This window comes from Paramisgurnus dabryanus, chromosome 4 (assembly GCF_030506205.2).
Source record: "Paramisgurnus dabryanus chromosome 4, PD_genome_1.1, whole genome shotgun sequence".
Taxonomy (NCBI): domain Eukaryota; kingdom Metazoa; phylum Chordata; class Actinopteri; order Cypriniformes; family Cobitidae; genus Paramisgurnus; species Paramisgurnus dabryanus.
This window is the reverse complement of record NC_133340.1, coordinates 11,731,593-11,744,052: the sequence shown is the minus strand read 5'-3', so window position 1 is coordinate 11,744,052 and position 12,460 is coordinate 11,731,593. Positions and strand designations below refer to the sequence as shown.

Here is a 12,460-nt window from a genome sequence, read left to right as displayed (position 1 = left end):
AACTTACAGCACAAAACCCCCCCCAATGACAGGATTTTTACGAAGTGGAGCAGACCCTTGGTATGCCTGTGGGGTTAGGTTCAACTAAGGTCAACATCTATCAGTGCATAATAAGCAAACATGAAATTATATTTTACCTATGGTTTGTTAATGATGTTGCTAGGTTTCGCGTATTTTTTTCTGAAACAAACTTTTCTTTTCAAACTTAGTTAGGATACACATGTTTGTCGCCTCAAACACCTGATCAAAGTTTTTTCTTCGCTAGCGACAACTAATGTCTGAGATTTTGTAAATTCATCAGATGGTTTTACGTGTGTATTTCTTAAACAAACATGTTGCTTTTCAATCTTAGGCAGAGTTCATACGTTTTGTTTTTTCATAAGTTGTTCATAGTTTTTCTTCGCTAGTGTCAACTTATGTCTGAGATTTTTTTGTAAAATCATCAGATGTTTCTTACTTGTGTATTTTCTTAAACAAACTTTTCTTTTCAATCTTAGACAGTCTTCATAAGCTTGTCTTTCGATAAGTTGTTCATAGTTTTTCTTCGCTAGTGTCAACTCATGTCTGAGATTTGTAAATTTCATCAGATGTTCTTACATGTGTATTTTCTAAAACAAATTTATGCTTTTCAAACTTAGGTAGTCATCATACTTTTGTCTTTCGATAAGTTGTTCATAGTTTTTTATGTGGTAGTGTCAACTTATGACTGAGATTTTGTAAATTCATCAGATGTTTCTTACGTGTATATTTTCTCAAACAAACATTTTTTGTTTTTCAAACATAGTTAGGATACACACTTTTGTCGCCTCAAACACTTGATCAAAGTTTTTTCTTCGTTAGTGTCAACTAATGTCTGAGATTTTGTAAATTCATCAGATGTTTCTTACTTGTGTATTTTCTTAAACAAACTTTTCTTTACAATCTTAGACAGTCTTCATACGTTTGTCTTTCGATAAGTTGTTCATAGTTTTTCTTCGATAGTGTCAACTCATGTCTGAGATTTGTAAATTTCATCATATGTTCTTACATGTGTATTTTCTGAAACAAATTTATGCTTTTCAAACTTAGGTAGTCATCATACCTTTGTCTCTACATACATTTGTTCAAAGTTTCTTGTAGCTAGTGTCAACTGATGTCTGAGATTTTGTAAATTCAACAGATGGTCTTACGTGTGTATTTCTTAAACAAACATGTTGCTGTTCAAACTTAGGCAGAGGTCATACGTTTGTCTTTTCATAAGTTGTTAATAGTTTTTATTTGTTAGTGTCAACTAATGACAGAGATTTTGTAAACTCATCAGATTCAAACAAAACTCATTCATTTCTGTAGTTTATGTAACACCTTGTCAAACTCTTAAAGGTAGTACTAACTGTTTAAAACAACAATGCAAAGTATTTTAGATTTACTTGATAAATCTTTTACATCAAAACAAACTAGGATAGCAATATGTCTGAAACTGTAACAGGTGATACCACCAATAGCGTGTTGTACATAACAAAGTCTGCAAAATAATAAAGATTGATTAGGTTTTTATTTAGTAAACCTTTTAACATAAAGTGTAGAGTCTTTTGTATGTAACAACAAAGATGCGATGAAACAACGCAAAACAAGAGAGGATGCGTTTGTTAAAACACATATAAATTAAGATGCATACATCTACAAATGGGGCAATGTCTTTAATCTATTGGTCCCGAATTTAGATGCTATACGGGCAAACTATTTCAAACATTGCCCCATTTGTAGATGTATGCATCTTAATTTATATGTGTTTTAACAAACGCATCCTCTCTTGTTTTGCGTTGTTTCATCGCATCTTTGTTGTTACATACAAAAGACTCTACACTTTATGTTAAAAGGTTTACTAAATAAAAACCTAATCAATCTTTATTATTTTGCAGACTTTGTTATGTACAACACGCTATTGGTGGTATCACCTGTTACAGTTTCAGACATATTGCTATCCTAGTTTGTTTTGATGTAAAAGATTTATCAAGTAAATCTAAAATACTTTGCATTGTTGTTTTAAACAGTTAGTACTACCTTTAAGAGTTTGACAAGGTGTTACATAAACTACAGAAATGAATGAGTTTTGTTTGAATCTGATGAGTTTACAAAATCTCTGTCATTAGTTGACACTAACAAATAAAAACTATTAACAACTTATGAAAAGACAAACGTATGACCTCTGCCTAAGTTTGAACAGCAACATGTTTGTTTAAGAAATACACACGTAAGACCATCTGTTGAATTTACAAAATCTCAGACATCAGTTGACACTAGCTACAAGAAACTTTGAACAAATGTATGTAGAGACAAAGGTATGATGACTACCTAAGTTTGAAAAGCATAAATTTGTTTCAGAAAATACACATGTAAGAACATATGATGAAATTTACAAATCTCAGACATGAGTTGACACTATCGAAGAAAAACTATGAACAACTTATCGAAAGACAAACGTATGAAGACTGTCTAAGATTGTAAAGAAAAGTTTGTTTAAGAAAATACACAAGTAAGAAACATCTGATGAATTTACAAAATCTCAGACATTAGTTGACACTAACGAAGAAAAAACTTTGATCAAGTGTTTGAGGCGACAAAAGTGTGTATCCTAACTATGTTTGAAAAACAAAAAATGTTTGTTTGAGAAAATATACACGTAAGAAACATCTGATGAATTTACAAAATCTCAGTCATAAGTTGACACTACCACATAAAAAACTATGAACAACTTATCGAAAGACAAAAGTATGATGACTACCTAAGTTTGAAAAGCATAAATTTGTTTTAGAAAATACACATGTAAGAACATCTGATGAAATTTACAAATCTCAGACATGAGTTGACACTAGCGAAGAAAAACTATGAACAACTTATCGAAAGACAAGCTTATGAAGACTGTCTAAGATTGAAAAGAAAAGTTTGTTTAAGAAAATACACAAGTAAGAAACATCTGATGATTTTACAAAAAAATCTCAGACATAAGTTGACACTAGCGAAGAAAAACTATGAACAACTTATGAAAAAACAAAACGTATGAACTCTGCCTAAGATTGAAAAGCAACATGTTTGTTTAAGAAATACACACGTAAAACCATCTGATGAATTTACAAAATCTCAGACATTAGTTGTCGCTAGCGAAGAAAAAACTTTGATCAGGTGTTTGAGGCGACAAACATGTGTATCCTAACTAAGTTTGAAAAGAAAAGTTTGTTTCAGAAAAAAATACGCGAAACCTAGCAACATCATTAACAAACCATAGGTAAAATATAATTTCATGTTTGCTTATTATGCACTGATAGATGTTGACCTTAGTTGAACCTAACCCCACAGGCATACCAAGGGTCTGCTCCACTTCGTAAAAATCCTGTCATTGGGGGGGGTTTTGTGCTGTAAGTTGTAAAGCTAAAGACGCTGATTGACCTTAAACCTAATCTAACCTAATATCAGGTTAGGATGTTCGAATAGTATATTTTTATTTTTATTATTAAGTCTAGTGTGTCTCTGTAAGCCATGGCAATTTTGTTAAAATGTTTTGTCTTTAAATAAATGTTTGTTGTCACGTTAGTGACATCTTGACTTATAACATCGTCAACTTTGATAAATAATATTTGCTAACATTTTATTGTTCCCTAAATGGATAACAGAGGGGTTTAAGGTTACATTAATTAAAAAACAACACACAATGTGAGATAAAATGTCTTAAACCTTTTAAGTTTCTTTAATCGCAAATAATGGATAACATGATTTAATCAGTATCTGTGTAATGAAGCCTACATCTAAAAACCCCTACTTATTGTCAATGAGGACACAGGCTTAATATCAAAACTTTAGTAACAAACAGAGACATCATAGACCCCCATGCAAACACACACACACACACACACACACACACACACACACACACACACACACACGCACACACACCTTGCAAAGACACGGGCTCATAAACACGCCCCCCATAAACAGCCTGGATGCACACACAGAGACACAAGCGCGATTTGGTGCTGCTCGTGTGACATTAGATATAAACTTACTCATACACACCTAGATGTTTAATTATGGAATGTGTATAAAAAACTTTTGGATGTTAAAACAAAAAATTAAGATCAAATAGTCATAAAAGTCACATGGCCGTTTCATTTTAAACCCGCATGTTTAAATCAGAGGCGTTCTAAACTAGAAATGCTGACAGAATTACATTTTATTGTGTAATAAACACATATTCCCAGTTGGTTTTAAGATGTCATTAATTTAAAACAAACCCCAGAAGATGATTTGAAAATGTCTTTAATCGTTTAAAAAAAGTTTCTTAACGGTGTATATGAACACTCATCCGCGTATGTTCTCTATTGTAAACGCTGGTACACAATCTAATGGCGTGATCAGAATATTGTGCACGAAAAGATTAAGATTTTATTTATATTAAAATAAATACCCTTTAGTCTAAAGACTATAGTATTGTTGGGACCCCGGTGATTTTGACACCGTTCATCGCTATACACATACTGAATATTTCATTAAATAATTTGTTACAACCAAATGCTTTATTTTGTCAGTGTGCTATTACATTTTTACCACTACAGTTTTAAAAAGACCCTAGTTTACAACCCGCCACCTGCTGTGAACAGCCATCATCTCACACACACTGTTATAAGACCAGCATCAGAAACAGAAAAATATCTGATCAGAGAATATAACTTATAGTTAAATAGATAATAGTACATTTAAGTTTAACCAGTTACAACTAAAATATTTTATTCTTGCGTGACTTTAAAGAAGTCTATTGACAAAACAAACGTATATATCAAGTTGTTTTTATAAGATAGACGCAGTCATTTGTCCTAAAATCTAAAATAATAATTTATTTTTGTCAGAGCAGACCATATAAGACTCTTTGTATAATATACACATATTCACACATGTTTTAAGAAGCGTTTAATTAAAAATAAACCCCTAAATGAGTTGAAGACGTCTTAAAAACATTTTAAAAAGCTTATTAACGGCATACATAAGTTCTCTGTCACCATCGGTGCACGTATACATATGTCTTAATCAGAGCCTTGGTTAAAGAATCCCATAAATCTGAAATAACCCCACTATTTTGCCATAGTGGACAGAATTACATTTTATTAAGGTTAATTTAAAAAGGTATATATGAACACACACCCTGCGCTTTGTCAGGCACCGCCGGATCTTTAATACGCGTGAAACTATAGAGCAGGTTATGAAAAGATTCACGGAGTTCCTGAAACCGTTTAAAATTTTATTTAGTTTAGACTATCGTCTAAATATTGTAGTATTGATGGCGCCGGAGGATATGGCTCAGGTCATTGCTTAAACTATACACGTATACGGAATATTTAATTAAATAACTTGTGATGTTACAAACAAAAGTTTTAATCGTAGCATTGTTCATGATTTGTCTAAATCTAAAATAAACATTTACTTTTTTGATACCGTAATGGGTAATTATTTTACCAACGTTGAGTTTTAGAAATCTTTAGTCGCTTTACAACACGCACCCCTGTGAAAGAATGCAGGGATTGTGAATAAGGATGGAGGAAGTGTGATATCTGACATCAAATGCCTAAACACAAGCTGTCACACGAGCCGTCATTAAACATAACAGCATACGCTTGACATAAAACACACACAGTCAATTGATCTAAAATCTAAAATAATAATTTATTTTTGTCAGAGCAGACAATATAAGACTCATTGTATAATATACACATTTTCACACATGTTTTAAGAAGCCTTTAATTAAAAATAACCCCTAAAATGTGGTGAAAACGTCTTAAACAAGCTCTGTGGACAAATCAAACTAGGTATCCAGTATCCGGAATGTTTTAAATCCAATTTGCCACAAAATGTTTAAAATGTCCCCAGACAAATCCAAAAAGTCTCTGATTTTAATCTTTTTTAAAGATACGTCCAAAGCGTTGTGGTCTGTATCCTAACCTGTAAACAGATAAAAACAAGTTATTAGGACAAATATCTAAATAAAACAATTTTCTTATGCAAGATAAACGTACCGTGGAGATCCGCTATATATTTTGCAATAGTACACACAACGTTCGCTTTGCCTCTGATATCCAAACCTTTAAAACAGATAACACATGTTATTAGAAAATATTAAACCAAACCAGTTTGTTTAAATCTATTGTAACAGGATTAAATAAAAACACACCGGACAACACGAGCCAGTCGGCGTCTCTTTTGTTCCAAGATTTCCGTGTTACGCTGCGGGAGGTTCTAGTCTCGGTCTGACTTTTTTGTTCAGGGCACTCTTCTCCGCGATTTACCAGGAATAGTTAATACCAGTTTAGACAATTTCGCTGCAATACCAGAGATCGAATTTTTAGTTTTTAAATAAATCAGACAAAATACTGGAACGAACACAGCGAAACACATACATACCAATAGACTTGAGTATAACAGCTCTGCTCGATCCAAACTGATTCCGGGGGATCTCTTGTCGCTCCCCAATAAAGGTTCGGTCATAAACTTTGCAAAGATTACATCACACGACCCCCACACAAACACACACTGACATAATATCAGCATCAGAAAACTTTGTGTCTGTACAGAAAATAGACTAGTTCGATAGAAAATATCGGCTTTAAGTTTAACCAGTTACAACTAAAATATTTTATTCTTGCGTGACTTTAAAGAAGTCTCTTTACAAAACAAACGTATTATCAAGTTGTATTTATAAGACACATGCAGTCAATTCCCCTAAGTCTAGAATAATACTTTATTTTTGTCAGAGCAGACAATATAAGACTCTTTGTATAATATACACATATTCACACATGTTTTAAGAAGCCTTTAATTAAAAATAAAACCCCCAAAATGGGGTGAATACGTCTTAAAAACATTTAAAAGTTTATTAACGTCATATATAAGTTTCTCTGTCACCATCTGTGCACATATACACATGTCTTAATCAGAGACCTGGTTAAAGATTCCCCTAAATCTAAAATAAAATCCTATTTTGCCATAGTGGTCAGAATTACATTTATTAACATTATTTTAAAATGGCAGATATGAACGCTCACCCTGCGCTTTGTCAGGCACCGCCGGATCTTTAATAGGCGTGAAACTATAGTGCAGGTTATGAAAAGATTCACGGAATTCCTGAACCGTTTAAAAAATTTATTTAGTTTAGACTATCGTCTAAAGAATGTAGTATTGACGGCTCCGAAGGTAATGGCTCAGGTCATTGCTTAAACTATACCCGTATACAGAATATTTAATTAAATAACTTGTGATGTTACAATCAAAAGTTTTAATCAGAGACATGGTTAAAGATTCCCCTAAATCTAAAATAAAATCCTATTTTGCCATAGTGGACAGAATTACATTTATTAACTTTATTTTAAATGACAGATATGAACAATCACCCGACGCTTTGTCAGACACCGCCGGATCTTTAATACGCGTGAAACTGTAGACCAGGTCATGAAAAGATTCCCGGACTTCGTGAACCGTTTAAAATTTTATTTAGTTCAGACTTTGTGTCTGATCAGAAACTATAGCTCGATAGAAAACATCGGCTTTAAGCGTAGCATGGTACATCTAATATATATATATATATATATGATTAGTGATTGCCTTTAAATAAACTTATGCTGTTGCAAAACTTTAGATTCAACAACACACCCGCGGTGTGAAAGTCAGTATTGAGAAGCGCACGGGGCGAGCAAAGGTGGGAGGATGGTTGAGATCTGACATCAAATGTCAATAAACAGTAAATGTCGAAACACGAGCCGTCATTAAACATGACACCATACGCTTAACATAAAACACACTCAGGAAAAACAATCACTCTAAATGACCGGCAATAAAACCATTAAATACTTTCTGTCTAAAGTTGACAACTTGTACAGATTTTGATTGATGGTCCCGCCCCCCTGTCAAAGGGTCATAAAAACGACCTGTCAGATAGCAACTGTCACCGGGTGGGGGAGGGGGTCATAAAAGTTTGACGAATGCTGCCCCGTTATAACTACTAATGTAATTTAAAATTATTATTTGTATAAATTTAAAAGACGTTTGCTAATTATTCCACAATATATGCAAACCTTTCGTAAAGAAATTAAAAAATATTGCATCATAACAATTATTTGCACTCGCACATACACTCCCAAATATATTTTGAGGTCGCACCAATTAAATTTCGGGAGGATATGCGACCAAAATTGTCTCAATTTTGAGCCCTTTGTGTTCTCAGTCTGCCCCTGTTAGTAATACTGTTTAACCAAATAGCTTAGCATATTATTATGTATTTGATCAGGCACTACAAATGGCTACCACTTGGAAAAATAGGATTCTTTTGGTGATAGGACTTTGCACATCACCTGCCCTAGTCTTTTTGCTCAATTTGTTTCTAAATAATTACAAGAAATTGGTATGAAAGACTTGGTTTCATTGTATAGATGGCAGCTTTCCTTTTAGAGGTGTTGCATCACTCGATTCAAAGTAGGTCACCTCCCCCACCCCACCTCCTATCAAACCAGTTAACAACGTGTCGACTTCCCCACATCTGTTTGATGGTAGCTGTTGCATCCTGGGGCTAATTACCACTGCTGTGTTCGTCCCTCCGCACTGATGGTTCCTGGGTTTAAACAGATGGACCCTGATGCAGTGCACTGCACTGAGGGGCACGCAGCACCTAAGAGAGGACCATTATCCTCTCAATCTCTGCCACGCACCTGTCTTTGTTTCTACAGGTAGAAATACATCTGATTGCACCCTTTCCCATGAGGATTATTTCTTGACCCGATCAACTCCTCCTCTTTCTCATCCAGGTTCTTGGGCTTTGTAAATAAACCCAAAGGCATCATCAGGTCAGTAGTAAGGCAACATGACCCAGGCTGCTGGGTGGCCGTGACCTGACTACTTTTAGCTCAAACAGCCTAAAATGCCTATGGCATTTTTTTGTTTTGAAATGTATTGATGAATGTGGTGAATTTGATGGTCGTATGCTCTTGTTAAGAGAAAACAGGTACGTTTACAAGACACCATAATGTTGTCAAAACGTTGCCTGCTTATATTGATCTGCAACCATCTGATATGATTATCAAATGCGCATGACATCACCGTTTTCACAGAATCCCATTTTGGTAATTTACACGGAAACAATAACGATAGCTTTATTTTCATCCAAAGTTGTGTATTAAACTTGTGCGCATAATTAGACAGCGTTTCTGTCCGGTGAGCTGAAGAGAGCAAACTTGTCACTTCCTTATAAACTGGCTCTAAATATCAGTAAGAAAAGCATAAAGCCACTGTAAGTAACCATTTTCATTTAAAATCATCTCAGTGTGCATGGACAATACAACTGCTTTGGGATGTGGATTCCTGCTGTTTGAGTTGACAGTCAAGTAAACCCGGTGTACACTGTGTGATTTTAAATAGTCCTTTAGGATTGTTGCTTGCCACACTGTGCAATCAAGATCATAGTTAAGTCCATATCACACTGTATGAAATCAGTTTCCATCAATGTCAGACTGTATGAGTTTAAAGACTTTTAAAAATCGGACACGTTCGTAGTTTTACGTCATCGATCGGCGACGGCTGGGCGAACACTCGCTAAAGTGAAGGTTAGCAAACCGAAACAACATCTAGCGTTCATTTGAATCATGACTTGTCTCGAGCATAAAAAAGAACAAACAAAACAGATGAGTACCTGGCATTTGTATTTCCAGCGTGATTTTTCCATTCTTTATCCAATCATGATACAGTGGCGATGACACATTGTACAAGCACTCTTTATCTCAACGTAATTCCACAAAGTTTCTCCTCCTGCTGTACAGTCTACCTGGCTCTTTTTGACATCTGCATTGGCTAGTTGTTGTCACACTAATTGCGTCATCGGGTTCTATGCTTCTATTGGTTCTTGATCTGACACTGCCAGAATTTTGTCGGAGGATCATTTTGATCGCAATGGTTATTTATTGGCTGTCTGTGAACATGTCAAACTAGCAATCAAAGATGGCAGATTTTAGCCTTGAATTCCAGGAATCTTTCAGGATTTCAAAGTTTTTCCCAGACAGCTAAATCATTGCTGAAATCTCACAGTGTGCACTGGGCTTAACACAGTCCTGTAAAGTAATAATACCGAACCATTGAGACGACAGACTTTACCTATTAATTTCAGAACTTTCAAAAACGCTTTTTAGAACCTGTGCAATGACCTGTGCAAACCTTCTGCAAGCTTGTTAGTCCAGTTATGCCGTCCAATGCGCAAAGCCACAGGACTTTTTTGATTCGCATCATTGATGCGCATTTTTAAAATCTTGCCGTTTTCATCCCACATTTTTTTTATGCGATACGCCAAATGCACATAAAAATAGGTGGATAGAAACTTAGCTAATGTCATTTTTAAACACTCATTTTCAGATTGTGTTTTCAGGGCCGCAAAATTCTGTTATGTAAATAAGCAATCAAAATGCCTAAAAAGTTTAGCAGGTTTTCTCCAGAAGACTTCTGAAACCAATACGGCCTAATAAAGGCAGTTACTGTTGCACTCTATTGTGTTAATATAACATCTTTCTCCAGGTATTCTAGACCTCCTTGAACTAAACGACCAACCTCACCCATCCCTGATTTGAAACAACATACAAAAATACAGTCTTCACCATCTAGGGTGAAGTTACTTTTCCATATCAAATGAAACAACTGTGAAGCTTGCATAGCCAGTTGACAATTCTCTCCATCACAGACAAATCCAGCATCTTTACTGTAGCCTGTTCAGGGGCATATGGAGCACTGATTCTCTCGCTTTTTTTGCCTGAGCTGAGGTGAGTGTTGCATCATGACGTGTTGAATTATTGAGAGGCTGTTCGGCCGCTGGTCTGGGATCAGCTCTCCCTTGTCTCTTTGCGGGCTGCGGTTGCACCGAACCTCTTTGAAGCGACTGAACTCTTCACCCTGTGTCTAAGCGGGTCATCCTTACCATTGGACCAGAAGAGACGTAGTGCAGAATGACAACCTTGTTCTCTATCCTCCATCTCTCCATCTGTCTCTTTCCTTCTACCTCTTCACCTGTAGTTTTTCTTTAGATGTGTCTGCCCCTCTGGTGCTTTTTTACATGCCTCTTACACTGCTGTTTCCTCTCTTTTTGTCTCCTTGCTCTGGCCATGAACACACTGCAGGATTTGGGGGGTGACAACTGCATTTAAATGCAGGAGTGAATTTATTATATTATTGTTCAAAGTAAGGAATATAGGAGTTACCTGAGAAACTTGGTTCGAAAACATTGTAAGGGTGGGAATGCAATGCAGATGCACTAACAGTTTTAAGTAACTATTTACTTAATGTAATGAATCACAATATTATCTTAATATGATGATGATATAAATGTAATATGTTACTGTCTGGTCCCTACACACTCCACCACTAGTTTGGTGTCAGCCACATAGTAGTATTAGTTAAAGTCCCCCTGTGGTGAAAATATTTTTTTGATGTTGGTGTTTATATGTCTATGTGGTGTTTAAAATATGTTTTAAGACAAACAATGTTCAAATTCATCATTCAACACCATTGGTAAATATTTTCTCTAAAAAACTGGAGTTTTGCAAAGACATACTGCGGTTTAAAATCGTTTTGGTTTTCTATGTCACAAACATGTGATGTTGTAAAAACCGGACTTAGCAGTCAATGTAGCATCTACGTACATATATATCTGTGGTCTGCGCTGGTGCGACTGAGTGGAGGTGAACACTGATTCACATATTCATATCTATGTTCCGAGCTGGTGCGATTACGTAGTGGCGGGGACTCATTTGCATATTCATAGATCTGCATATACTAAATGGGGAAAGTGTGTAGAGTTACATTCAAGCTCATTTTAAGCATAAAGAAATTACTGTCACAAGAAAAACTTTTACATGTGCTATTATTTTAAGTGATAAAATTATTGACTTCATCTGGCAATGTTTTCCATAAAATGTCATTGATAAAGAGGTGTTTTATTGCTGTTGAGTGGACGTTTTTAATCCGCATGCATCTGGACGCCAATTTTTATATATCAAGCAACTGGACAGTAATATGGGCTACATGCATTTGATTTACTTGCACCAGACTTAACAGGCACACACATTACAAAGTAGACATTTGTTTGTGGCCTTGTGATTCTTTTGGGAGTGAATGCTGTTATCAGTTTAATGGTATTAGGTATTCATATTTTCTTCCTCATTATTCTGCACATCAATTGTCTTCATCTCACCTCCACATTCATATTCTAGGCCACCATAATGTGCATCAAAGGACACATGATGTTTTGGGTTTGCATGCGTTAAATGACTAATGCTCTGAGGAGGTCATATTGTTCAGTATGCCAAATTCATGCCTTGGGAATGATGGTTGATTCATGCTTCCATTGTCTAAATGAGTGTGATGAAGTTTGTGGCACATGTCTTTACAAACTCTCACTAGCTTTTTACATACT

At 35.2% G+C, this 12,460-nt stretch overlaps 1 protein-coding gene and 1 long non-coding RNA gene across 12 annotated transcripts in view; one reads left to right on the top strand and one right to left on the bottom strand.

The window, feature by feature from the left end:
- znf827 (zinc finger protein 827) overlaps nucleotides 1-12,460 on the top strand; it is a 91,397-nt gene that overhangs the window by 47,078 nt on the left and 31,859 nt on the right. The window lies entirely within an intron of this gene.
- LOC135783048 (uncharacterized) lies at nucleotides 5,670-7,327 on the bottom strand. 2 transcript variants are annotated; one of them, XR_012336526.1, is made up of 4 exons: nucleotides 6,424-7,327; nucleotides 6,194-6,341; nucleotides 6,039-6,104; nucleotides 5,670-5,964 (listed from the first exon to the last, which is right to left on the bottom strand). It is a non-coding gene; the product is annotated as an uncharacterized lncRNA (long non-coding RNA). The 2 variants fall into 2 exon arrangements; XR_012336525.1 differs by having other exon boundaries at nucleotides 6,194-7,327.